Raw genomic sequence first — 27,006 nt, forward strand, 5'->3', positions numbered from 1 at the left:
CAAACAGTTGACAGATTCTTTCTCCTACCTTCCTTTAAGAACAACAAGTAACCACCTTGGAAAGAAGGAATGCATATTTTTAAGCATCTTTCAGGCCAAATATTCTGGTGAATAATTTCTTTGTTGGCTGAATACTTGAGCCTCAGCTTTGATATGTGTGTTCCCTTTAAGAAAACAGTATCCCCCTATTTTTAAGGCTGGAAAAAATACCATTAATTTCTTAAGTGAGAATTCTACAATTCTAATTGCAGATAGAAAAGAGAATGAGGGCAGAGCTCCTTTTAGTATTTTGAGAATTGGACCTTTTCTGTTTCAGTCTGTAGACTATAGGACTCTTTCCCATGATCAGTAAATGAGCTTTGTTTTTAAGGCCATTAATCACCTACATAACATTCTAGTACTTTCTCTTTGTATTATAGTTTTGTTTGTTTGTTTGTTTGTTTTTGGATAGGATCCTGAGAAAGTTTTCTTTTGGAAACTTCAGTCACCTACATGCTAAAGAAAATGCACCTCTCAATCATTGAGTTATTAATTTGGGGCTATAAAAAAGTGAAACCAATGCCATCAATGATACAGGACGTGAAAAATATCCATTAGGTAATACGGAGAATGAGCAGTGTCAACTTTGCAAATTGCCCACACATTCATTTCCTCTTCCTCTCCAATATGCTTACTGCTCTATCTTTCCAACAAGTCAATGACATTTACTGAGAGCCCACCATATGTTAAACAACAATGTAAGTGTTGAGGGTTGATACAAAAGGACTAGAAAATAAGGATAATTCTCTGGAGGAATGTATAACCTAGTTTCCTTTTTTCCCCTTGCTTTTCCCACTCAGTCTCTTTGTTTATTTTATTCCACTTAATTTTCATTCTGTGGGGTCCTCAAACATCTATCCTATGGCTACCAGGTTCTTTTTTTCTTTTGTGTACTCTCTATTCCACTTGGAAATTCAATTCAGGGCTTTTTTACTTTCTTTCTTTCTTTTTTTTTTTTTTTTAATTTAACATAGGCCACATAATATATGGCTATGAAAAGTAAGATAATACATACTTTAAAGACAATTTTGTAGGTGCTCACAATACTCCAGATATACATATATATGTGTATTTGTGTGTGTGTAAAATCCTATAAGCCTAGGATAGCTATGTGCTTTAACAACTATATTCAACATGTGTATTCAACAATATACATTTATATATAATCTATTAAAATGATCAGATTTAATGATATTACTGACTAAACACACATAGTTGTTAATATACATTTATTCTTGGTCATTTTAATTATAGTTAATTTTAGGGACTAATTATAGTAACATTTGATGACTTTAATTAGACTTCTCCCAAAAGTGTTGGGTCAACACAGGTAAATAACCATGAAAACCCTATATGCATTTACAGACTTGGAAGAATCACTGCTAAGACTTTGTCTATACTTAGTATTTCCAGTATCCTATCTCTATTTTTTATCATTGAAATTCCATAAATCTGTTTTCAGTGATGGAGGGAAAGACTAATGTTAAATAAAATAATATATATCTTTTGCAAATATTCTGAGCAGCTTAATAAATGTCCTAGATGAAGAGAATATATACCCAAGGCAAAGAATATAAAAATGTCTCTCTCTGTTTCTCATTTTCTCAGTAGGGAATAAGCAGAAAGGATTGAAGGGGTGGGATGATAACTATACAAACTGAAAGATTTGTGACACCACATTAAATGCCTCCCCTTGTGTGTTTGTATATCTGCCTATTCGATTTAGTTATATGACACTATACTAGCTAGTGGTGCAAGAGAGGCAGTCATCAGAAAATAAATATAATTAATTATAATTTAATCAATTTGCAAATTTACTGTGCTTAAAAGAGAAATAGAACCACTATAAATCTACTCAAAACAAACACCCTAGATATCAGAAGACATCTACTGTTTGGAAATATGTATTAATAAATGCCATGCAGTGTTTCCTGCTACATGCAAAAAATCTATGCTACCTACCCATCAGAGGAGTAGCCATGTACTTGACATGTTGTGAACCTAATGTAAAAAGGAAAATGCTTAACATTTGAAAAAAATCTTGAAATTGTTGAACAGTTAGAAAAAGAAGAACTGTTCAACTTGCATTATAGTTTAAATGGAGGAAGAGATTTTCTCTTTTAATTTAAAAAATAAAACTATAAATTGAATTTTCTGAGTGTCGGTTAAGTTCTTCAAGTAGATTGAAAAACAAAGAGATAACGCCCTAATGATTTCAGAATGGAAGGTAACTTTGATAAAGGTTCTAGTTGGCTAGCCTGATCCAAACACCACCATGGGATTCATGTTTAACAACTTGATAAGAATAAGTTGGTGTGCTGGAGCTAGAGCTTGTGACACTGAAATAAGAGTGTTTTGAGAGGAAGAAATAAGAGCCATGATCTGCAGGAGGGACTGGCTAGTAAAAACAAGAACAAATTAGATTATCCTCATATTGGACATATTTTGGGGGGCAATCACTCTAATTTGGTGTACAGCATTTCAGATATTAAAATACATCCATAAAGTCAAAGTTTTATGCACATACATACTCCCTCTTTTCACATGAATAACAATGTATTTCATTTTTGCGTTTCAGTATAGTATATGTTTATATATTCATATAGAAACATAGTAACATATCAACCTCATCTTTTTTTTAAAAAGTAGTTGCATGTATTCCATTGTCTAAATGCATCATAATTAAATTAGCCAATTGGATGTAATTTTAACTCAGTTAACATTGACTCCATTTAAGACATCTTTTTATTAGCTTTGTCTTAATCATGATTTTGGTGATCTATGACCTCCATCTCTCCATTATCCTGATTAGCTGGAACCTACTACATATTATTAGGAAACTTCATGGAAAAGCAGCGTTTAAGATTAACTTCAAAAGTAAACCAAAAATCAAAAGACCTGGATTCCATTTTAGCTTCAGGACTTGGACATCATGTGAATTAATAAAAACAATTTTACACCAACAGTAGTAAATATCTGATGATATGCGGTTATAGATGTATTCTGTAGCTTTGTTACAAGTTTTTAAAGGAATACAGAGACATGTTGTTTGATAGCCAGCCATTCTAACAAAATATTTCTAGGAAATAGAATCAGGACTCCACGTAGAACTAATCATTGGTTTAAGCCTGGGAAACATTTTTAGTGTTTGTATTAGTGGAAAGGAAGAAAGTTATCTTATGACATGGTTAGCAATTTTCATTTTGTCCTCCTCTCTGACATTTTTTCTTGTTGCGCCACGTACTAGACTGTGATTTAGCTGCTTTATGAGTTCCTTCATATAGCCTATATCTTTACAGCAATTTCTAAAACTTACTTCCCTTTTAAAGTTCCTTCACTATCTTTGATTCCTTTAGATCTCTTCTCCTGTGATTGCGTTTTTTGTTAGTGTTGAGATTTCTTTTATTAATTTCCTTTCCACAGTTTAATGAATTCTGAAACATCGATTACTTCTAGATACTCTGTCCACTGTTTACAGTTTTGCGTGCAATTTTTTTCCCTCTAGATGACATTGAAGGATAGGAGACCCAGCAAGGTTTTCCCATTCTGTCATTATTTTTACTCGAGAGACTGCATTTAGTTAAATATAGTTCATTTGAAAATTTGTAATAGTCCTTATCACCTGATATCTCCTTCCCTAGCTTTTGTTTTATAGTATGAAATTCTTCAAATATATGTCTGTCTGATCATCGTCTTCATGCACACACACGTATCTATTCTGTCTGCATACATATATGCATAGATAGATATAATTCGGTTTCTCTTTCTTTGCTTTGAATGACATCTGTTGTGTGCTCTCCTATGGCAATATTCAAGTTCTACTTTCATTTAGAAGATTAAGGTTTATTTTTTCTCCCCAGTATACGTTTATTTAGGCCCTTTCCCCATTAGCAAATTACATAAAAACCCAACTTTTGTAAGCAAACCAGTTTCAAGAAAACTGGGATTTAAAAAAAATTATTAAATTACATGTTTGGAGCTTTGAAACTAAGACATAATATTTTTCAAAGCATCCCATTTTGGTGTGCTCTAGTAAGTATCACAATATAGTTGTGGATTTTATATACATCTTAAAGCTCCGATTCATAATGTAGATTGTAATTTCATAGGAAATTTAATTGTGTTAGATGAGATACTAAATATTTGATAGGTGTTCTGAAGACAAATGTTGTGTGCTTCAAATAGAGTCATAGTTTAGTAAAGATGAAGACAGAGCTGAATCCCCTGCCTATTAGTTGTGAGCTGAGCGGATTACAGAGGTGTATCCATTTCTTTAGGGAAGTCTAACTGGTACGATGTAATTTACTTTGGATTTTCAATATCTTTTGGTTACTTCATCTCCTAAAAGGATAACTTCGAAAGTAAATTGCGAAAGCAACCATATTAGACCCTTCTGATGAAGAATTAGAAAAACAGATCAATATAAACTGAAGTGTGTATTTTTCTAAATCAGTATTAGCATGGCAACCAAGAAGTGATTTATATGCTTAAAATACAAATTAATCATCAACAGAGCTTTTACATCATACTTTGCAGTGAAAATATTCAGGAGTTGTAATTCAGAGAAAGGTAGTCTCAGCTTCCCATGATCTAATGGTCACAGACATTATTTGGCTACCAACACTGTTCCTACCTATAAAAACCTATGCACAGGCAAACATTCAGATTTTACCAACTATAATCAATCCAGTAATTATGAGGAATACTTAATCAACCCCTGCAAACTGAAAGACATTTTTCTTAGGCACCCTAGATGTCCCAGTGTATGTAGGTGAGAGGGTGCCTCTCCCCCATAATCTTTCAGCTCTTGTCCTTTCTCCTGGGTGACAATTCTATAATGTAAGCATCTATCTACTAAGAACTGAACTGAAACCTCCTATCCATTTTGCATAGAACGCTGGACAGCCATTAAAATGGAAACAATATTTCCTCCTTCCTGATGTGCATGGGATTTAAATTGCTACCCTGAAGGTAAAAGGGCATAACTCATCACCCAGGACCCAAGCTGTAGGGGATATATATATATATATTTTGTGTGTGTGTGTGTGTGTGTGTTTTCATTCTTTTTTTTTATTAATTTTTTATTTTTTATAAACATATATTTTTAAACAGGTACAAGAACATGATTTTTCTTTCCCAATTTTTGAGAATACAGTCATTTTAAAAATATGTTGTTAGTATAGTTGCTTATATAAATCACGATCTTTAAAACATTCTAATTTTCATGGATCCATTTAAAATATTGATTCTTTAAGTTTGGAGCAAAATGTTTATAGGTGAGTGTTTGTGTATGTGTGTGCAGGTGTATATTTCTGGATTTATTGTTACATTGTAGTGACTATTCCTATACGGAAAGGGAAATAAAGAATTAAGAGCATTTGAACCAAAATCTTTATCATTTAGGAAAAAGGCACTTATTGTGCATGTGTTTTTCAGGTTGATATATTGTGGTTATGGCTACAAGTGTCTATTTCACTTTTCTGTAGCCTCCGTTTTCATTACAGCATTTTTCATCTCGTGAATAAAAACATTCAGCTTTCCTCCAGTGTATGCACACTTGGCAGATTATTTTACAGAATCAGTTCTGTAGCTTTAGTTTCTGTATCTATAGATGGGCAGATTGAACCAGACAGTCACTGAATTCCATACTCTTTCAAGTTCCAGGGTTCTGTGAAATTTGAGACTAAAACTTCTGCTTTCTTAATGATCTGAGATGAGGCTGCTTTAAAATAATATTTTCAAAGTGAGTATTGCACCTTCAAAAACATTTCAAAATCTGATAACACCAACTCCTCTGCTTTACAATCTCTGGACAGGCAAGAACACTACTACCAGCTGGAGATGTGGTCCTTCTGAACTTGGCCAAACAGGCCTAAGACCAGCACTTAAATACTTTACAAATTGAATTGCACTTGTGTTAGAAACTGAATGATAAAATAAATTACTGTATCTTGTAGGTTAGGATTTGAGTTCTGCAATTGTAGCTGTTACAAATTACCTGAAAACCTTTTTATATTACATTTCTTACGGCTGTATTTTACAATTGCTCTAATAAAAAATTCTATACAAAAATTGTTTGATATTAATAGCAATCATTAACAACTTGATAGATTCTTGTTAAGTATATTTGCAATACATTTAATCCTATTAAACTCAGTCTTGAGTTGTTTCTTCCAAATATTATAGGTCTTTATGAAGCTAGCAATATAAAGAAGAGATTTCAACCATTTTCGGCCAAAAATTAGGTTTAGCTTAATGGATCAATTTTTTTCTTATTAAACTGCGTCTGACCAGTGCCAAGTAATACATTCAGCATTGATCTTTGTCTCACCCTGCTGTAGCTTGCGTTCTCTTTATGTACATGAAAAATAAGGTGCCAGGAATGAAAACAATGCCTGTATAATACAAATATAGAATTTTTCTCAGACTTCCATTCGGTTTATCATTTCACTTTGTTATTAATGCTTTGCCTGCTGCTTTTCAGAAATGTGTTTTTAAAAAGCACATTTATTTCCATAAAGAATGCTTTCTTCTGGTGTAATTATAAAAAACATACACCATATACTGGAGTACATCAATTGTTTCAGGGGCATGGACAAAACGTATGAGCCCGGAATGCCTGTGCAAACAGCCTATTCTAAATGTGGAGCCCTCCAGGGGCTTGACCCATTAACACTAGCGATCTGAAATGTACTGGTTAGAACCAGGGCTCAATTTGAACATATGTTTTTCTTTTAGTAAAAGTAGAAAGATAAATGAAAACGAAACTAGAGTTCTAATAGAGGCAGAGCATGCATGTGCCAAGTTTAAAGGGATGGCAGCGCTTCTTGGAAGGGCTCCGTCTCTGAGACGGGGTCCTACCCGGAGCCCCGAGATGTCCTCCTACCGCGGCTGCTCCGTCTTTTTCCCTCCCCAACAGAATCTGCGTACCTCTCGGGAAGATGTTGTCGCCACCGCTCGGAGCTTCCTCTCTGCTTCAAGGTTCTCCCCGGTTCTTCACTGCGCTCGAGGGCAGAACTGAAACTACTCCTGGACATTTAGAACTAGGACATCCGTCTTCACCCTGGCTTTTCTCGCTTGTCTTACACTTCCCCAGGACACACCTTCGACGTCGAGCGTTTCCAAACACGCCTTGCACGCTTTACTCACACTCTTCCCCGGGTTAGGATTCCCTTCCACCCTTCCTTTCTCCTTTCCACCTGCCCCGTTTCTACAAATCCTTACAGCCCCAATCTCACGCATCATCCTCGCTTCCAAAGGTGACCTGCTCACCCCGCACAGAATGTGCTTTCGTGGAAAGACAGACTGTGGAGTCAAGCAGATGTTGTTGGACAGACTCGTCCCACAGACCAGTTGCATGACTCAGGATGATTGAGTGAACCTTTATTTAGTAATGTTGCCCCAGCTTTAAAATGAAGATGATAATACTTGGTTTCCTGTTGTTGGCCAAGCAGTATCTTCTCTTCATTAACTCATCTGTTCCACAAGTTCTTCCCGGTCCCGTTTACGTTTGTCCTGTTGCCGTCCCTAAAATAAGGTGATCCTCCACACGCGTTTGCTCCGCAGCGTGGAGGTTTCCGACAGACACCCCCCTCTCCAACTTCGGATGGGAGCACCGCGTGTTGGTCAGGTTTGCCTGGAGGTGGTGTGGGTGCGGAGGAGGTGCGCCCTCGGAGGACTGCCACAACTGGCGGAGAAGGAGGCTTTATGGTGGCCTTGGAGCGCTCTGATCTCTATTTTCTCCTTTATTACTGGCAAGAAGGTGTAATGTTACATTCAGTTTCCTCACTGGGCTTACTTACCAGCCCATCACCCACTTTGTTTAGAAAGGCAATCTTGGGTTTTTTTCTTGGGGAAAAACTGTGGTTTGCTAATGTTCATTTTACACCCTAGAGAGGGAAAGAGGGGAGTAAGTTCTCGGAGGTGCATCTGTGTTTTCAAGTCCCTCTTTGCCAGCAGCTGTTTCAACTCTTTGAACTTGTTGACTCAACTTGGGCTGATCTTTCCTCGGATGGGTTGGGCTGCAGTTCTCCTTCTGGCCTTTCTGGCCTTCCATCTACTTCCATTTGCTTTGGATTCGTTTCCTCCAACCTTATCCGGTTGCTTCTGGCTTGCTTTCTTATTTACCAGAATTCTTAGGGTCTTATTCTCTGGGAAACAAAACCAAATCTCTTATGCCTTTTCAGCAGGACTTGGAAAGGAAGGGGGGGTAGCCATGAATGCTTGGTTTGAAGCTGGAATCAAGGTCAAGGGCTGACCTGAGAGAACTGGGCTTTAGAAAGATGACTGTGCCTATAGATAGAGGGTGGAAAGGGGAGGGGCAGAAGCTGGGAGGCTATTTAGGAGGGTGGCACATGGGCTTGGGTACAAGATGGTGAGGGTTCCAATGACGGCAGCTGCAGCAATAGAAAAAGATGAATGCCTATTGGGTATTTTCAAAATTCTTCTTGAATTTTAGGAGCCTTAAGAAAATAATGTTGTGTGCTAAAACAAGGAGTTCCAGGGATAGATCCCCTGGAAACAGTAGTCACCTTAAACTTTCATGTGTACAGTCCTGGACACTGAGAAATAATGTTTAAAGTGGTGATCTGGAGGTAGTGCAAAATCCTTAATTATGAAAGTAAGAATTCATTATGCACAGCGTACTGCATTTTCTAGGACAGATCTAAAAAACACTTTCAACTAGGGCTAAAAGAATAAGGCTTTAAAAGAATACTGTTTTCTAGTTGTGCAGAAACTTCCATTAACCAGGCTTCAAGAATCCAGAGGCCCTCACATCTGTTGTTTGTTTATTTCTTTTCAGTCAGGAAGAAGGTATGATGGAAATTCTACCTTTATTCAATTATGTGACTAAGACTTACATTGGAGGGACTTAAGAATTGTCTCACTTTTAAGGCCAGGCAAGCAAAGCTAGATTTGCCAGACTGCAAGGTGACTAAATATATTTCAGATTTTCTGTAGTGATGTGCGTTTCTGCTTGTCTTGGGATTTAAAAGAATCCAAACAAATGCTTACAACTATTTCTCTAGTTTCTTTGATGGGTTAGCGCCTGCTTCATATTTTAATGTGTTACATAAACTTCAAGCATTAGAGGAGCAGGGAGAAGAGATGGAATTTAGATCACATTTAGCATGATGATCATTGTACTCATCCAGTAAGAAGAAAAATAGAACAACACTACATATTTTTTTTTTTTTTTTTTAGATTTTATTTATTTATTTGACAGAGAGAAATCACAAGTAGATGGAGAGGCAGGCAGAGAGAGAGAGAGAGAGGGAAGCAGGCTCCCTGCTGAGCAGAGAGCCCGATGCGGGACTCGATCCCAGGACCCCGAGATCATGACCTGAGCCGAAGGCAGCGGCCTAACCCACTGAGCCACCCAGGCGCCCAGAACAACACTACATATTATGGGTCTATTAAAAATGCAACTTTGTCGAGGAAATTTTTCGTTTCCATAATAGTTTGGTAGTTACTCCATTACAATGTAAAATGGAATGGGCACAGTTATTAACTGTATTCCCAGTGAAGTACACATCTATTTCCTTTGCAGATGTGCACTTTATAATTTCTTCTGTTCATAATTTACGTATTGCCACACAATTCCCTCTTCTCCTAATAACAAAATAAGTGCAAAATGATTTATGAAACTTTTGAGTCTTTTCCCTTTTTTATTAGATCATTAAGAATATTCTAATAGATTCTTTTCTTCAGAGAAAATCTATTTCCATAGATTTCTGCATGTTGTTGGAGAATGTTTTCTTTCATTTACTCATCTCTTTCTGTTTTTCCTGCCTCTTTGTGTTTATTTTAGTCAATAAATAGATGAAAAGAAAATGCCTGCCTAACAAAATGCAAAGTGTATTTTTGTTTGCTAGTTGATAAATTATTCAGAAAAGATGTGGGGAATGATAAAAATATAACCTGCATTTGCAAGGCACTTTTTTAAAAAACTTTCTAAAGCAGCATGTGTATATTGTATCCCACTCTGGTTTCTTAATGGTCCTGTGAGTTAGTAGGGTCAGGCATTAGTTTTCTAAGATGGGGACTAAAATGCCCATTTGCAGAGAATTTGGGTGATTCATCCAAAGCCCCATTGCTTGTGGGTTTGATGTATATACATGGATTATGGTACAGACAAGTCTTGATTCACTTTTCCTGGCTCTCATTTTGGGAACTACCTTCTACTGAAGTAAAGCACAAAAGCAGAGTCTAGAGTTGGCAATAAATGAACAAGGAAAGAAAGAAACAAAGTATTTATTATTTCTGGCAATCTTCCTAATTGATGTTAAGTCCCAATATCCTTATATTGATTATGCAGATCTGTTGGTTGGCAGTCTGTACTGATTATTAAAATAGCCCACGTAAACAGATTAGTTATGTGCTGTCCTTTGTGACATGGGCAAACACATGGCCAACATTACAGAATCTAGAAACCAGAGGGAGGCCTCCACAAGGCCAGCATCCCGATTTTAAACATGAAGAGACAGAGGCTTGGAAAGACCCAGTGACTCGTCCAGGATCACACTTTTATTCGTCTTAGCTCCACTGGTGAAAATTCAGTCTTTCTTACTTCCAGCCTAGGCATCAATCCGATCTTCTCCTTAGCCCTCTCTTCCTATCCACATACTAGCTATTTTTCAAACCATTGACAACTCGAGCTCTTAACAAGGAAATTTCTAGCTCTTCTAAGTCACTAATGAGGTGTGAATGTCATAGGTTTTCAGACTATGTTTCAAAAATAAATAAATAAATAGTAAGTTGGAGAGGGTGGAAGAAAGAATAAAGATTTCTACTAGACCCTTGCTGAGCAGCATAGTCTAGAAGCCAGGAGCTTGAGGATCACTAGGCAGCATGTGAGGAAGGCGGACTCTAGCTCCAGGCCAGACCAGCCGGAATCTGCATGACCCCTGTCTGCTCTGTACGTGCATCATATTCAAGAAGCACTGCTCCAGATCGAAAGTAAGGACAGTGAGATTTTGTTTGCTCTTCTTCCATCCATGCTTTCATCTTTTTTCTTTTTCTTCCTTTCTTTCTTTGTTTTGAGAGAAAGAACAAGAGAGCGTGAATGGGGCAGTGGCCCTGGGCCAGGGCTGGGGTGGGAGTGGTGGCGTGTAGAGAGGAGAGGGAGAGAGAATCTTAAGCAGAGGTTGGCGTGGGTCTCAGTCTCACAACCCTGAGACCATGACCTGAGCCAAAATTAAGAGTTGGACCCTTAACTGGCTGAACCACACAGGTGCCCCCATCAATTTTTTTTTTCTAATGCAAAAATGTCTTTAAGTAACAAACTGTCAAGATTTGGCTTTCTGAAGAAGTGGAGGTGGCTTTTAGCTTCTACAAGTTATTTCTCAGACACATGAGATACGTTTATAAAGAAATCTCTCCCCCAAGGTTGTAAAATGCTGTACCTTAAAAAATTGTTCTCTATATGCCAGGTATTAGAAGCATATAAAGTGCTGTTTTACTAAAAAAAAAATGAAGTAATATATTGTATCATAGACACATTATTTATGATGTTAAGAATTCTCCTTTGTTGGGGCACCTGGGTGGTTCAGTGGGTTAAGCCTCTGCCTTGAGGCTCAGGTCATGATCTCAGGGTCCTGGGATCGAGCCCCACATCGGGCTCTCTGCTCAGCAGGGAGTCCCCCCTCACCGCCTGCCTCTCTTCCTACTTGTGATCTCTGTCTGTCAAATAAATAAATAAAATCTTAAGAAAAAAAAAAGGAATCCTCCTTTGTTTGGAAGGCAAAGGTTTTCAGAATTTGTCTTCGTTTTGGTTTTACAGGTTTTCTGTAAAGGTTTACAGGTTTCAGCTAACTTTTCGAGATTATAGTGTTAAAAAGCTCTAAAGGGAATTAATTTTGTATTTAAATTTTTAGCGATAAATGAAAGCAATCTGAAATCAATAATGTATTTGGATGTAAGCAAATTACCTCTGTTGAAAAAACATTTACCTCAGTGAAACACAGACCCGTGATACTAGACTTTAAAGTAAACATTAACTTTGCCCTGCGTTTCTATAATATTCTCAAAAAATGCAAATGGAAATGATTCTCATTATTGACATGTCTTATATTTTTCAGAGGAGACCAAGGTTAATAAAAGAACAGTCTGGTGTGTTTGCCGTCCAGGCTTGTTTTCCCATTTTTCCTTACTTTGTAACAAGGCTTTCAGGTACTAACAAGGTCAGCGAGGTGAGGAAAGAAGGTCCTGACCAGTGTTTTAGGAGATGAACAGGGACGTGAACACGTGGAGAGAGCATAAGACAGGCCTGGGAAAGGTCCAGGTTTATGAAACCTGAAGTGTGTACACTGTTGAGTCCCTTTTTAAGATAAATAGTGCAAATTACAAATGCAAACTTGGGTAAAGAATTTTGTAAGTGGCCCAGGCAAACGTTTCCTGCTTATGTGCCTCTGGGAAGGTCTTCTGAATGGACGAATCAGCATGAACAAAGGAGCAGGGCTTGAAATGTATGCATGGATTCAGAGTTATCCAGACATAAGACCAAAGGAGACAGTTGAATCCACTGTCACTACTCCAGGCAGAGGAATTACAAAGAGGTGAAGAGGATATAAAATACGGAGACCATCCCACCACCATCACTACAATGAGAAGCAAAACCCATGCCCACACGCTTCACCCTAGCCCTGCAGCTTTTCCCTGCCATATGGGCCTTTCTTAGGATTTAGGAACCCATGAGTTGTCTGGATTTTTCCAAATGTTAACTAACTTTTAGGTGGAAAAAGCAGCTTAAAAATAAACCCTGGCTCTGAAAGTGAGGTAACAGATTTCCCGTGAGCATGGCGGAGCCTGTGTTTATTTTACCTAAGTTGTAAAAGTATTGGAAATAAGAGAAATATTTTCAGTGGCAATAGAGGACAAATCTACATGTTTAAAGGGGTCCGAGCTTCTTTCATAAACTTTTTATGGGCACGGATTGGTTTTTCCCCGGTGTGTACACAACAACATCATTGTAGGTTACTGGTTTCTAATGTAGTTCCAATTGCCTTCCTCCCCACCCCACCCCTGCCAACATTTCGTAGTATTCCCCAATCAATGTGAATTCTCAAAATTTATTTTTATTCACTTAAAAGTTATATAGCACTTAGAAGAATTGCCAAGTAATTAAGCTTAAGAAAAAATAGTGATCCTGGAAATGTTTGGGGATCTGTAGGCTAAAGAAATAAATTAATGAATGTGTTTAGGATGTGCCAGGATAATAAGGTTTCCAGCCATTCCTGGCTGAGAAAATTCTGTACTTTCGAGTCCCATGTCGCCTTCATTCATCACAGTCTTGGGAGCTCCTAATTTTAAACTAGTGTGTAGGTGTCTCTCTGTTCACAATAGAACAAGTGAATCAATAAGAGATGAATAGTTTGGGAAGATTTCAACAGCCTCTGCACCTACTTTCAATGCACGCAGGGCACAGATGCATCAAGGTCAAGAGTTACTTATAGACACTGTGATTTGGGTCCAAGAGAAGCATTCTCTTGAGTGGCATTCTCTTGAAACGTATTTGCAAACACATGGCAATTTAGACTAACAAAGGCAATCCACGTTGCTAATATATTTGCAGTAGCAGAAGAGATGCTCAAATTCAGGATTCAAATGCAAAGCCAAAAGGAGAGACTTGAATTTAAAAAATCAAAACAAAACAAAACCTCACTCGCCAACTTGTATGGTTTCCCCCAGTCTTTGCTCTCCTTGGATTTTCCTCATTCTAATACATTTACTTCTCTATCTGGTGAAATCCCAAATTGCCACTTCAATCTATCAGCCTGGCACGGTCTCATAGAACAGATCCTAATCCCAGTGTCAGCGCCACTCTACAAGGGCTCCTCCTGCTTTAACTTGGTGCTGAGTTGCCCTGGATACAGCTCCCTGCCTAACTCGGTGGCCCTCACAGGGGGCGTTTCCAGCCCGCAGGCAATGCAAATGAGGACAGGAAATATTACATTAATTTCTAGGCACTTCAAATAAGAGTTAGAACGAATCCCTAACTAAATTGGTAGGGAGCAGTTAGGTGACTGCCTTTCCACTCCTGGGTAAGGTGTCTCCGTACTGATTGACAGGTTGTCCGCTTTCGAGCAGGGGAAAGGGCTGAGAGTTTAAACTTGGCTCCCACCAACATGGCTTTGACTTTAGCAGGGGAAGGCATCACCACAGTCGCTCCGGTCTATTTTCTCTTAGAATCCTGCTCTATTTTACAAACCTATATAAAAATAGAAGTACTTAAGTGAATGTGTGTGTGTGTGTGTGTGTGTGTGTGTGTACACGCAGGCATGTGTATATGGTCTATAGTATATATATCCATAGGCATTTTAATATGCTGGCGTTGGGAAGGGCTTGGTGGACAGCTTGTTAGGAATGCCCTCTGCCTGTCCAAATCCCATCATCCCACAGTCACATCCCTCTGCCTCCATGAAACAGGCGTTTGTATTCACTGGAACCCCTATGATGCTTATTGAGAAGCAGGAGAGTATGGTCTATAGAAGCATGTCCTCCAGGCTAAGACTTTCTAGGTTAAAAATCTACCACTTGCTGTCTGTGTGTTCCTGAACAAGTTTCTGAACCCATCTGTGCCTTGGTATCTTCATCTGGAAAAGGTGGATAAAAGTAGTGACAAACTGAATAGGATAGATGTGATAATTAAATGAGATAGAACAGTCATGTTATATTGCATGTAATAAATACACAATACATGTGGGCTATTATTTCCTTATGATATTAGCAGGAAACAATAGAATATTATCTATCATTATAACTGAATAAAACTGAAACTTACAGTAGTTATAAACTGATAAAACTGAAGCTTACAGTAGTTGTAGTGGTTACCTCACTTGCGTCCAGGTTAATAAGGGTGGGGCAGGGAACTCCGTCTCTAGTCAGAAGCCCTTGTTCTTATCCATGTGTTTGCAGACCCCTGCTTTAGCCTCTGTGTCAGTATTGCCTGTCTCCTTATCCAAGATCCTACGTGACACCCAGGGCAGCAGCCACTGTGCCTCTGGCAATGTGAGCCTAGAAGGTGCATAATAAAGATGCATTGGTGGATTTATTTGTTAGTACATCTCTGCCTGAGATGCTAGGGACCACTTCGTAAGGCCCTATCAGACAACACACATCTTAAATAACCTGTTATACAATGTCTATCTTTCAGAACTTAGGTTTACTTCTCTCTCTTTCTCCATAGCATGATTTCCCACAGCTCTATTACATATTCAGCTCGTTTGCTGACGTTGTTTTCTAATTGTCTATAGCATGGCAAATACATCAGAAGAGGCATTTTGTTCGCATTCCTCCTAAATTTCTCTTGCACATCAAGGAGCCGCAAATAATTATGTGCACTGCCGAGATTCCACATAGAAACAATCGAATAATCAAGGGAGCCATTTGCTTTTTTACTGGATGGTGTTTGGCTCTCAAATAGCTTGAAGAAATGTGAGGGCGAGTATGAAGTCAAGAAGTATCTCCAGATTGCTTTGGTCTTGTTTTTCCTTTTTGTAGCGATTGTTTACTATGGACCAATTCTCTCTCCTCAAAGCTCCTTCTCCCTTAGACTTCAGAGACACCAGGATTTTCTGGATCTCTTCCTCTCTCTCAAGCAGCCTCTTGGGTGCCCTTCTTCTACTAGCTCCATACATGACCATTTCTTGGGGCTCCCTCTTGAATCTGCTTCTCCACTAACTCTAAAACCGTGGCCCAGCTGCTCTCATATGTATCCATGACCCTCCTCACCACATACCAACTTGAACCACATGGCTCTTTTGAGCACCAAACCTATATACTGGACTCTCAGATAATTCTCTGGTCCCTCTTACCAAAACTACCACAAAATCATCATGTCCGAAGCTGAACTAATTTCTACACAGTTCCCCAAATCCACACCCCCTTCTGGATTTGATATCCAAGTGGATAACGCTGCCATTCACCTTTCACAAAATTAAAATCTTGAATGTGGATTGGGATTCTTTCTTCAAATGCCACATCTTGTATATATATTATATCCTCAATATCCGTGAAATCTACCTTCTCTTCATGTTCGATACCATCCCTTACGATTTCTTGTCTGTGTTATTATAAGAGACCTCAAGTGGTCTCCTTGTCTCCATTTCCATCTTTGTGTTTCTCCAGGAGAATACTTCTAATCATAGATCGGATTATGCTTCCTCCGTGGTAAATATTTTCTAGTGGCCTGCTTTCCATCACTGTCAGGGCAGAGCCAAATAGCAAGCATCAAGTGCGGTAGCCTGGCAAGAATACAGACTCAGATCTGATTCCTGCCCACTCTGCTAGCCTTTATGGGTTACCACGCTTCATGCACATTTGGTGTGTGGAGGCTATTAAGCATCCTGAGCCTAACTTGAAATTTAGGCTGTGCAACATTGGGTGAATCGCTTCACCTCTCTGGTCCTTGCTTTACTCAACTACAAAGGGAAATAGAAAAGTATCTGCTATCTATGATAGTGGGGATCAGTGAGGCACAGAGAACAGCAAGCGCTCAATATAAAGTGGCTCTTACTCTTCCCACACATTCTTTCGTCCCTTTACTGCCATTCTCCTACAGCCTGGTCCCATTAATATTTTCTCTTTCTTTTAAACTTAGCTCTTATTGCATATTCCAAAAAAGTTCTGTGGCTCTCTTCTCTGGGCTTTTGCTGCATCCCATGCACACCTCTGTCACTGCACCTGCCTTAATTTTGTGTAGCAGTTTTACCTGACTTGAGCTCTTTTATCTCTGTCCTTCCTACACGGAGCCGTTCGTACTGCCCTGGTGATCGCTGAGTGGTTTGCTTAGGAATGTAAGTCAGTGTTTAAAAAAGAAGACTTGCGCTTGAGCCTGGGAGTTAACTACTTACTTGCTCTGTGACTTTGGGCAAGAGAAAGTAAGTTTCCTCATAGGGTTGTTGGAATTATTAAATGTATGTGATTATGCTTTAAGCACTCTGGAAATATTAATTATCTGCACAGCTGAAGATGGAAGTGGTATTTCTACCAGATTTCGCCTTGATGTATAAAAGCCATTTACCTTTGTTGTTCTGCTGTGTGCCTAGTTATTCATTAATTACTTTTCCTCTGAGATATCACAGCATAGACGCTTTGGCTGAAAGATGTCACGAGATAGAAGAAAGAAAGAATGCTGGCCCAGAGGCATGAAACCCGGTGCTATTCTATATTTATTCCTGACTGCTTTGGGTAAGAGTGGCCTGTCTGAAACTCAGTGTCCTTATCTCTAACAGAGGGCTTGTCTAACTCCCTCGGTTCCTCCTAGCAATGGTGTGATTTGTGTCCTCTGAACCAACACTGTAGTGATGATTAAATTCTTGGGTACTTAATCACCTCACCTTTCTCCCCTTTGTCCATTTCTACCCAAAAATGCACACATCACCTGCTAATATTCTCTATATGGTTTAAAAAGCACTTATCTATGTGTCATGAGCTTTATTTCTTTTTAAAGATTTATTAATTTATTTTAGAGAGAGGAAGGGAGAGAACACACACCTATGCACTTGAGAGCAGGGGGAGGGGTGGAGGGAGAGGGAGAGAGAATCTCAAGCAGACTCCTTGCTGAGCACAGAGCCTGATGCAGGGCTCAGTCTCGTGACCTTGAGATCAGGGACTTGAGATCATGACCTGAGCCAAAATCCAGTCTCTGATATTTAACCCACTGAGCCACCCAGGCACCCCAGTGAAAGAGAACCTTAGAACTTAATGGGGGATCATGCTGCCAGAGAAGGAGGGATGGTGGGAACGGGATGATGATTGAGAAGCCTCTGTTCTTTCAAAGTCAGATAATAAATGGTATTTTAATGAGCCAGCCACCAAAAAGTGTTTTAGGTTTTATATCATGGAAGGAAAATACATTGTAAGGTCTGCTTTAGATAGCGAGTGACCAGACAAAATGCAACAAAAGAAATAATACTTAGTATCTAGTCCTAAGTAGGCAAATGGCTCAGAGAAGGGCATGAGAAACTTGATTAAATAAGAAGAAATTCAGAAGAGCAAAGCCAGACCTATAGGAAGATTTCATTTCTGGTGTACTGTTTAAGCGCTTACTATGTTTGTGTGAGGCACTGTCATGGATGCTTTGCGTGTATTAAATCACAACACCCCTATGACGTAGGTACTACTACTATACCCATTTATCAGATGCAGAAACTGAGGCATGGTTGTACAAATTCATGTAACGAATAAAAAAGGCACATGAGATTTGAATGCGGACCAGAATCTAAATCATACCTATTACATTATAAACTGGAAAGCATAATTTGAACATTTGTGTTGAAAGGTTCTCCTGGGATGGGAGTGAAAGCAGAAAGAAGATAGCGTGTTCTAAAGGAAAAAAGTAAAAGTAAAATGTCCAGAATTCTAGGGTGTGGCCAAATATTTACTGATCTTCCCGCATCATCAAAATATGTGGGGCTTAATGATCCCATATCCTGTATGTTCCATTGTTCAGCTCTGAGGAATGGGTTAGTGCAAGATGTTAGTGCAAGATGATCTGTACAAATACAGTAAGTGATTAACCACTTACTGTGCATCATGATGACACTGATGTGCAGGGCCATGTTTTTTTCATTTGTAGGTCCTTCAAGATATGGGGACATTCAGTGTGAATGATTTTTTTTTTTTGCCTTTAAAATAAGTGAAAAAGTATAAAAGACTACTGTTTTTTCCATGTATAAAAGACTACCTGTTTTCCGTGGAGCACTATAAATTTGGAACATTGTCAAAATTGCCAGTTACATTTTCTTTTTCAATTTTTAAAATGATTAAATTTCAAATTAGATCACACAATTAGTAAAAGCATACAAAACATAAAGCACAGCTTTAATAACTATTTCCAAGTGAAATTCACGCAGTTCTCATTCTGGCCAAGCAAGGCCCATTCCCAACACCCTAGAAATGCCCTTTCCCTACCTAGCACCCCAATCACAGCTCATACTTTTCCCCTAAGGGAGCCACTATCCTTATGTCAGTTTTATTTTTAACTCTCTTTTTTATATCATCAAATATACATCAAACCACAAATCCTAACACTTATCTTACTCTCTACCATTAATCCATTGACTTACTAATTTAACAATCATATAATCATACTATGCAATGCTGAGTTTATAAATGTAATCATGAAAAGTCCCCAATGTTTGAGGGAAAGGGTTATACTGTTAGTTTCTAAAGAATAATTGCTGTTTGCTAAGGAAAAATGTCCTATATTTCACGTAACAGGAGCTAGGACAGTACCTATTAAACCAGGTTTCTATAGAGCAGGTTGATGATGATTATATTCTGTTTGTATTTCACAAAGAACTTTTGAAATTGTTTTCTCAAGGCTTGTGATGAAATGGAGGTAAACATTATGCTTACCACCTCTTCTAGGTAAGAGATGAGCTAATACCATTATTACTCCTCTTGTAGAGAGGTTGGGTGAAGTACCCAGGAGCACACAACCAGGAAGTAGCACTGTGGAGACTCAAAGCCAGGTCTCTGTGCCTCACCCTTTCCACTTGATCCTTCTGCTGCTTTTAAAATGAAATGTTTAATAGCCATCTTTTAACTTTTCAAAGTAACAAATAGTTCACTAGGCTCTTTTAATTCAGAAGACTTCTTAGGAGCCCGGTAAGGTAGGTAGAACAGGAGTTTTGAGTCTCATTTGGTGAAAAAGCTGAAGTTCAAAGATGCAAGGTGATGACATTCAGTCACATATCCAGCAGGTAGTAGAGTCTGGTTTGAAGTCCTTTATGTGGATTCCAGAGTGAGGTGGAGGATGAGAGAAAAGAGGGACCCCCGTGGGGTCCTGTCGTTTCTTCCATCCTTCGTCTCTGACCACTGTGGCCACAGATGCTGTCCTTGACCGCCAGGGAAGACTCGGGAAGAGGTTGAGACCAAGGTCTGGGGAAGTGCTCCCCACCCCCCCCAATTGTGCTGTGGTAGGAGGAAAGAAGAAGATGGAAGAGAAATTAAAAGAATAGAAAGGAATATGAAAGTGGTCCTGAACTTTCAAGTAAGAGATTTATTATGAAACAGGCTAATACCCCAGCCAGGGACTACCTTAGTGTCTTTGACAGAGCAATGATGACTAAAGAGAATGACATGTCAAAAAAATGAATCATTGTATTGGTTTCAAGGTCATTTGGATAAAAATATAGTTTCATTCCTCTTAATAAATGTTCACATTTTTTTCTCTAGCCCCATTGTTCCCGATTTAAGGGTACTTAGAGATAACACTCAGCCCTATTTCATCTACCAATAACGTATGAAGAGGAAAGGTATCTATACCTAATCTGTTCTTCAAACATCCTTCCTTGGTTTTTCTGCCTGGTATGTCTCAAGGAAGTGTGTAAAATTCTTTCCAGAGGTGCCTGGGTGGTTCATTTGGTTAGGCCTCTGACTCTTGATTTCAGCTCAGGTCATGATCTCAGAGTCAGTCCTGGGATTGAGCTCTGCCTTGGGCTCCTCACTCAGCATGGAGTCTGCTGGTCCTTCTCCCCCTGCTCCTCTCCCCAGCTTGTGCTCTCTCTCTTTCTCTCTCTCTCTCAAAATAATAATAAATAAAAAAAACTAAAAAAGAAAAATTAAATTCTTTCCACAAGCATTTAAGACACATCCCAATTTAATAAAATAATAAGCACATGCCTTATAGCACTTTTAGGAGGGAAAGGAAGGTAAAACCCAAACCAGACCATTAAAGGGCATTGCAGCCCTATAAAGGTAAAGAGATTTCATCAAACAAAGTAGATCCAGGAGGACCAAGTCTTATTTACTACAAAGCTGGAACTGGTAGCTAATTTTAAAGTCATTTCCTGACCACAGACATCAATGTGATGATGATATCAGTGCATTGCCTTTCCTCTCTCAAATATTTACTCCCATGTAAAGCCAACAATTAGAAAGAGGCAGCACCAAGCAGAGGTTTCACAGTCCGACCTTTATCTCAGAAAGAATCTGGTTTGGTTTATTTTATTTTATTTTATTTTTTTGTTATCCATTCAAACTATTTTGAGATTTTATATGCTTAGACTCAATCATAAAATTGAATTCAGATATAACCTTTTGCAGTATGTGGAGCTAATGAAATCACCCCAAAGGTCATTTACTTAAGCAATAAGCACTTCAAATTGATCATGATCAGTTAAACTATCAACTCCAGGTAATGATTTTTTTCTCTCCTTCTTTTTCCTTTTAGTACTTACTCAAGTACCAGAATTAGAAGATCAGTTTGTCCCTAGTGTTTAACATCCAATTTTCTACCAATCAGAACACCAGACATGCTCTGTTAGATTTATGGTGCTCTTAAAATGAGTTTTATTTTACAAGTCAAGGTACAATCACCAATTTTGTTGACATATTATTACAAGCTATGTAAAACCTTAGATAAAAGCTCAAAAGGAAATAAATCTGTGTATCACACATCTGATAATTAGATATTATGGGAAATTTTGAAATATGAGAGAATGTGGTTGTAGGCATATGTATGAAAATAAAGAATACTCATTCAAATTCAATATATTAAGCTCAGTTTTCAAGATCAATTTTTATTTCTTTCTCTTTAATAGCAGTTTGGTAAGTCAGACTGTATACAATAATGTTACATATCAACTTTACACAACCAAATAAAAATAATTATGTCAATAAACTGAAAAAAAAAAAACCAAATTTGCATTCTGTTATCATGGGTTATGTATCAAAATTCCTTTAAAGATTTCTAGGAATATGTGACAAAACTTTGGCATTATAATTAGAAGATTGACTTTGATTGTTCTAAAAAATATATAATTATTTATCACATGAATATGTGCCAACAGCTCATCTTTGTTTTTTATTGGGTGCTTGATATTGGGCCAATTCATAATACATAACTCTTTCTCTGGAAAATGAGCAGGGGAAAGATGAGTGGCGATTTAAATCATCAATTGCGTGACCTAGTCAACTACCCCAGCAAGGCAGCTGGTGGTTCCTGAGGTTGAAAAGAAATTGAAATGAGGTTTGGGGACTGTGGATTTAATTTTTTCTTTCTAGTATGAATTCCATCCTAATGCATCAAGTAGCTTCTACTATTGGAGACAAAGATCAGAAGAGGGGACAAGTTAAATGGATAATGGTACCTACCAAAGAACCATAAAGTCATTGTCTACCTACCTCTCAGAGTCTGAATACCTGATTTATAGAATAATTCACCAGTGAAAGAACCATTTCTTATATTCCTCAAAAAGCCTTTCTTTATTTTGTAGTCTATCCAAGATTTTCATTTTGGCTAAAATATTGTGAATGCGATGGTACTATTTTGGTTATTTTTTTCTTGCACCACTCAGTTCATTTGTTTGGGATCCTGCATACAATATATAAGCAAATCCTGTTGGCTCTACCTTCAAGATGCGTCCTGAATCCAGCCATTTATCTTTTATCTCCAAGTCACCATACCTCTCACCTAGACTCTGGCAAGAGTTCCTGATAGGTCTCTCCTTGCTTTTACTCTGGCCTCTGATAGTCTACTTCTCCCGAAACAGTAATTCTTTCAGAATTCAAATGAGATCACATCATACCCCTGCTCCATCACATTTAGGACAAAATACTAAGTTCTCACCATGACCTACAGGCCATGAATGATCTGGCTTCGGGCTTCCCCATTTGCCTCCCCTCTTCTGTCTTCCAAACACACCGACCCCATTGCAGCTGTTGGACACACAAGCAAGCTCTCTCCTCAGGGCCTTTGCTGTTGCAGTCACCTCTACCTGGCAGGTTCTAGGTCTTCACATAAAAATCAGTTCCTCAGAAAAGCCTCCTCTGACCATCCCATCTCAAGTGGGTCTAATTCTCTGTTACTCTACATTAGCTTTCCTCAAAGCGCTTACTGCAATCTAAAATAATCTTGGTTAATTGTCTGGTTTGTCCAAAACGTCTGCCCCAGAGTATGAACTCACATCAGTCAAAGACTTTCCCTCCTCCCTCTTTCGGTCCCTCCCTTCTTTCCCCCTCCACTCCTCCTCCTCCTCCTCCTCCTTCCTCTTTTTTCTTTTTCTTCTTCTTCAACTAGTCTATACCTGGGAAGTGGAACTAGTGCCTAGAATATAGGAGTACTTTAAGAAAAATATGTTGAAAAGTCATTTGAGGAATGAATTTTTTAAAAAACATATTATTTACTTATTTGACAGAGGGCGAGCACAAGCAGGGGGAGCAGCAGAGAGAGAGGAAGAAGCAGGCTCCCCGCTGAGCAGGAAGCTCCATGTCCATGTGAGGCTCCATCCCAGGACTCTGGGATCATGACCTGAGTCGAAGGCAGACAGTTAACTGACTGAAGCATCCAGGTGCCCCGTGAATTTTCTTTTTAATATAATGTGACATAAATATCCCACATATTTTTCACCAAATGATTTACCAGTGATTCCAGAACCTTGCTCCTCTCCCTGCTTAAGCATTGAATACACATTTGCTTGTGTTTGTGGGAATTCCTCCTCCATCTCTCACTTTTGGAGCCAGTATCATACCGCTTTAACCATTGTAGTTTTGTGATGTGTGTTGATAACTGACAGTTTCCATTCCTTTTTCAACCCTCTTCCCAAATTCTTATTCTGGCCCATCCTTCTTAGTTAGTTTTGACAGATGACCATTAGAATGACCCATTCATGAAAGTTGGATTTTAAATGGAATTCTGTATGACTCTGAATTTGCATGGCTGTGAATTCGTTAACTATGCATATTTTGCATTTTTTACAGTGATGGGTCTTCCAATTCTAGAGAAATATGTCTCTCCATTTATTCAAGTCTTTTTTTTAATGGCTCAATAAAACTTCATTGTTTTCTTCATTTTTGCACATTTCTCATTAGGGTTATTCTCAAGTATTTTGTATTTCACATATTATGTGGAAATGCTTTCCAATTGAGACTTAGCTTTATTTTAAGTGATACTCTCCCAGTGAGTCCTACCTAGTAGTTAGCTTTCTCTTTGTGCTGTACAACTGAAGATTTGAGTTAAGTATTTTCCAACAGAGAATTCATTTTTTTCATGACTCATGGTTTTGTTGTTTATGAATTTAATAAATATGAAATCATAAGCTTCTAAAATTTTCACATTATGGTATTTGTCCCTATCTCTGCCACTGCATATTCCCTTTATCAAAATAACTAAGAGAATTTGTTATTTGCATTTATACAAAAGTTGCTTGTCAATGGAACATTTTATCAATCATCCACCCAGAAATACACCATGAAGATTAGTTTCGCACCATTCGAATAGTTACAAATCACTTGAAATTAACTTATGAAGGAAAAAAAGAACTATTTTCTTTTTCAAGCATGTAGATGGAGTTTTCTATAATGTTTGTGGCAAGGAAACAACTCGTTCCTTTTTAAAAGAATAGTCTAAACAATGAAATAAAAGGTAAAGTCAAAAGAAAATCATAAGATCTTGAAATAAAAAATATAATAATTGGAAGTAGAAAATATCATAGGAACAAAAATAATCCAGATCCACACAAAATAACCCTTCTTGTATCATATGTATATTTTATCATCTTAGTTTATATAATTGGCAGAAATATGTTACGTAAGCCAGAAATAACATTGCAAATTCTGTTTATTTGCAAAATTTCAGGACTTAACAAATGTTTCTTTTACTTTGTGTATCGCCATTGCTTGTCATGTGCATTTACTAAAATCTTCTCTGCTCCAGTGACAGACACCCATATCAGATATTGTCCTGAGGAAGGTCCAGGGCTTGGAAATATAATTTACCCTCATTAATCACTGTACATAGGGGGTTCCAGGAAGAAAACATTTGGCGTGTAATATATGTGATAATATGAATAACTGAAAATGGCCGCTTGTGACTTCCATTGGTAAAATGTAACATCTTCTTAGTGAGGATTTTGGCCTCCAAATAAGAATTATCAGTAAAGAAAGTTATGTCACATTTGCTGGCATAGAGCTTCAATAATCCCATAGTGTTTTCTAAAAGAAGGTGGTCAGAGTTCCTGGAAACCGGTGGGCTTTTTTTTATGTTTCACACGGCAAAAAATAAAATCCTTCTCTTGCTTGACTTCTTTAGTGCATATCCTGCTTCCCTTGATGATGTTAAGGAGTAACAGGAACTGTGTGCTGACAGCTGGTTTCAGGAGACTCATTTAAAAAGATGTCCACTTCTGAAGTGCGATGCTGATATTTTCTCCCCTCTTCTCTACTACAGGAAAACAAGCTAACAACAAATCCAGAGGGGGGAAAAAAAACACACTCCTCATATTTTTATTATTATTAGGGAGTTGGTGATAATTCCATGCTGAAGTGGGCTAGGGGTTGGGGGAGAGGTTGAGGAGCCCTGTAGCTCCAGCCAACGCAAAGGAGACTTCCGTGGAGTCAACAACACACTTATTTTTGAGAACTTGAGGGTAGGTGGCTTTAAATTAAATATTAACATTAAAAAAAAATGAGGTCTGGGCTGGTTGTCACTACACAGAGGAGGCCTAAATTGGGCTGTGGCCCTGAGGTCCCAGCTCCGCTGGCAGACACTGCACTGAGAGAGGGCGAGGCAGTCTGCCTGTAGAGGGAGGTGGGCTTGCAACTTCATTTTCCTCTGACATATTTTGTTGGCTGATTAATAGGCTGACACTAATTTAGGTCTCAGAAGACTAGAATGTTCTGTAACAGGATAGAGAAGGAGGGGGCTCGGTGGGGGGGGGGTCAGTTAGGAGGGGGAATAACAGAATGTGGGATGTCTCAGATTTGGGCCCAGGGAAACCCAGGGCATATTTTAAAGACCTACCCGCTGGCAAATTGAGAATGAAAAAGCCAGTGCCTTAAACAATTAATTTTGCTAATCATGCAATCTAAATTGTCACACTTAAGAATCTCAGTGTTGACCTGTTTAGACAATACGCCTTAATCCACAGGGGAGTAGTTTCAGTAGATCATGTTTAAGTTAGCTAATTAATATCAAAAGCAGTGTGGAATTGACTAACAGGTAATTTAATCAAAAGATAATTAAAACTATTGAAATTTATAAATTATTATTTAATTAATATTAGTTAATATTATAATTTTCAAAGTCTGAATTATGCTGATTAAAGGGTTCTCTCATAAATACCACTGAAAATTAATTACAAATTAATATAATCTGCTGAACATCCTCTTAATGGACTTCCAGCTATTCTTGACTTTTGCAATAAATAAACATTAGACCCCATACTGCATCCCATCTTCCTGAATGTATTAAGTATTCTGGAAACACTGAGGCCATTAACTCCTTGAATTTCTAAGGGAATTCACACAGATAGTAGCACCTTTAATAGCAGAGAGACTGATGTCTTTTGTTGGGATGTGAGGTTCCAGGGCACTGGGGCTAGACAACTGTTCAGTGAGCGGAGCTCAGCTAAGACAGGGTCTCTTTGTTGCCTCTGTCTGTGTGGCTCAATCTAATGTCTTCCCAATCCGCTTTAGAGAAGTTTCCAGAAGATAGCTGGGCATTTGCGTGCTGCGGACAGTTCTGATATGGAATGGTGCCCTAGGGCTTTTGTTTCTCTCTGTACTTTGCTACAGTCCCTGCTCTTGGGTGACTTCATTAAGAATGATATGAATCCAGGTACCCGCGGTCGGAGAATTGTGAAAATCAGATCTTGTCAAAGAAACCCAACAGGCTATGATCGGGTTGTGTTCTATTTGCCAAGAATACTGAGAAATAAAGGGGAGGAAGAGGGTGAAGGGGGGTGGTAGGAGGGACTAGATATTTTCTCCCCTCTTATCTACCCATAGGAAAATAAGCTAACAACAAATCTTCCTATTATATTAGGGAGTTGGCAATATTTCCATGCCGAAGTGGGCAAATGCCCTCCAGAGCCCCGGAACACTGTGGAGACAACCTTTCATTGCTGTTTCTCCCAGTATTTAATTTTTTGACTATTAAGGGATCTAGAAAAAGGAAATGGAAACCAGAAAGCTGAGCCAAAGGAACTCTCTTTGGTCATTGAGGATTTGTGCTATTAA

The 27,006-nt window shown here is 38.4% G+C and overlaps 1 protein-coding gene and 1 long non-coding RNA gene across 3 annotated transcripts in view; one reads left to right on the forward strand and one right to left on the reverse strand.

Annotated features, from left to right (window-relative positions):
* Nucleotides 1–7,343, reverse strand: part of FANCL (FA complementation group L) — a 299,340-nt gene extending 291,997 nt beyond the window's left edge. For both annotated transcript variants that reach the window (XM_045077868.1, XM_013051074.2), the window contains exon 1: nt 6,970–7,343. The gene's annotated coding sequence lies outside the window, so the exon portion shown is untranslated. The remainder of the gene's footprint in view (nt 1–6,969) is intronic.
* A 159-nt stretch (nt 7,344–7,502) lies between these two features.
* Nucleotides 7,503–27,006, forward strand: part of LOC101687561 — a 507,478-nt gene continuing 487,974 nt past the window's right edge. The window contains exon 1 of the long non-coding RNA XR_006606038.1: nt 7,503–7,669. This is a non-coding gene — a long non-coding RNA (uncharacterized LOC101687561). The remainder of the gene's footprint in view (nt 7,670–27,006) is intronic.

Source organism: Mustela putorius, unplaced genomic scaffold, assembly GCF_011764305.1.
Source record: "Mustela putorius furo isolate JIRA1106 unplaced genomic scaffold, ASM1176430v1.1 tig00000224_pilon_pilon_pilon, whole genome shotgun sequence".
Lineage (NCBI taxonomy): Eukaryota > Metazoa > Chordata > Mammalia > Carnivora > Mustelidae > Mustela > Mustela putorius.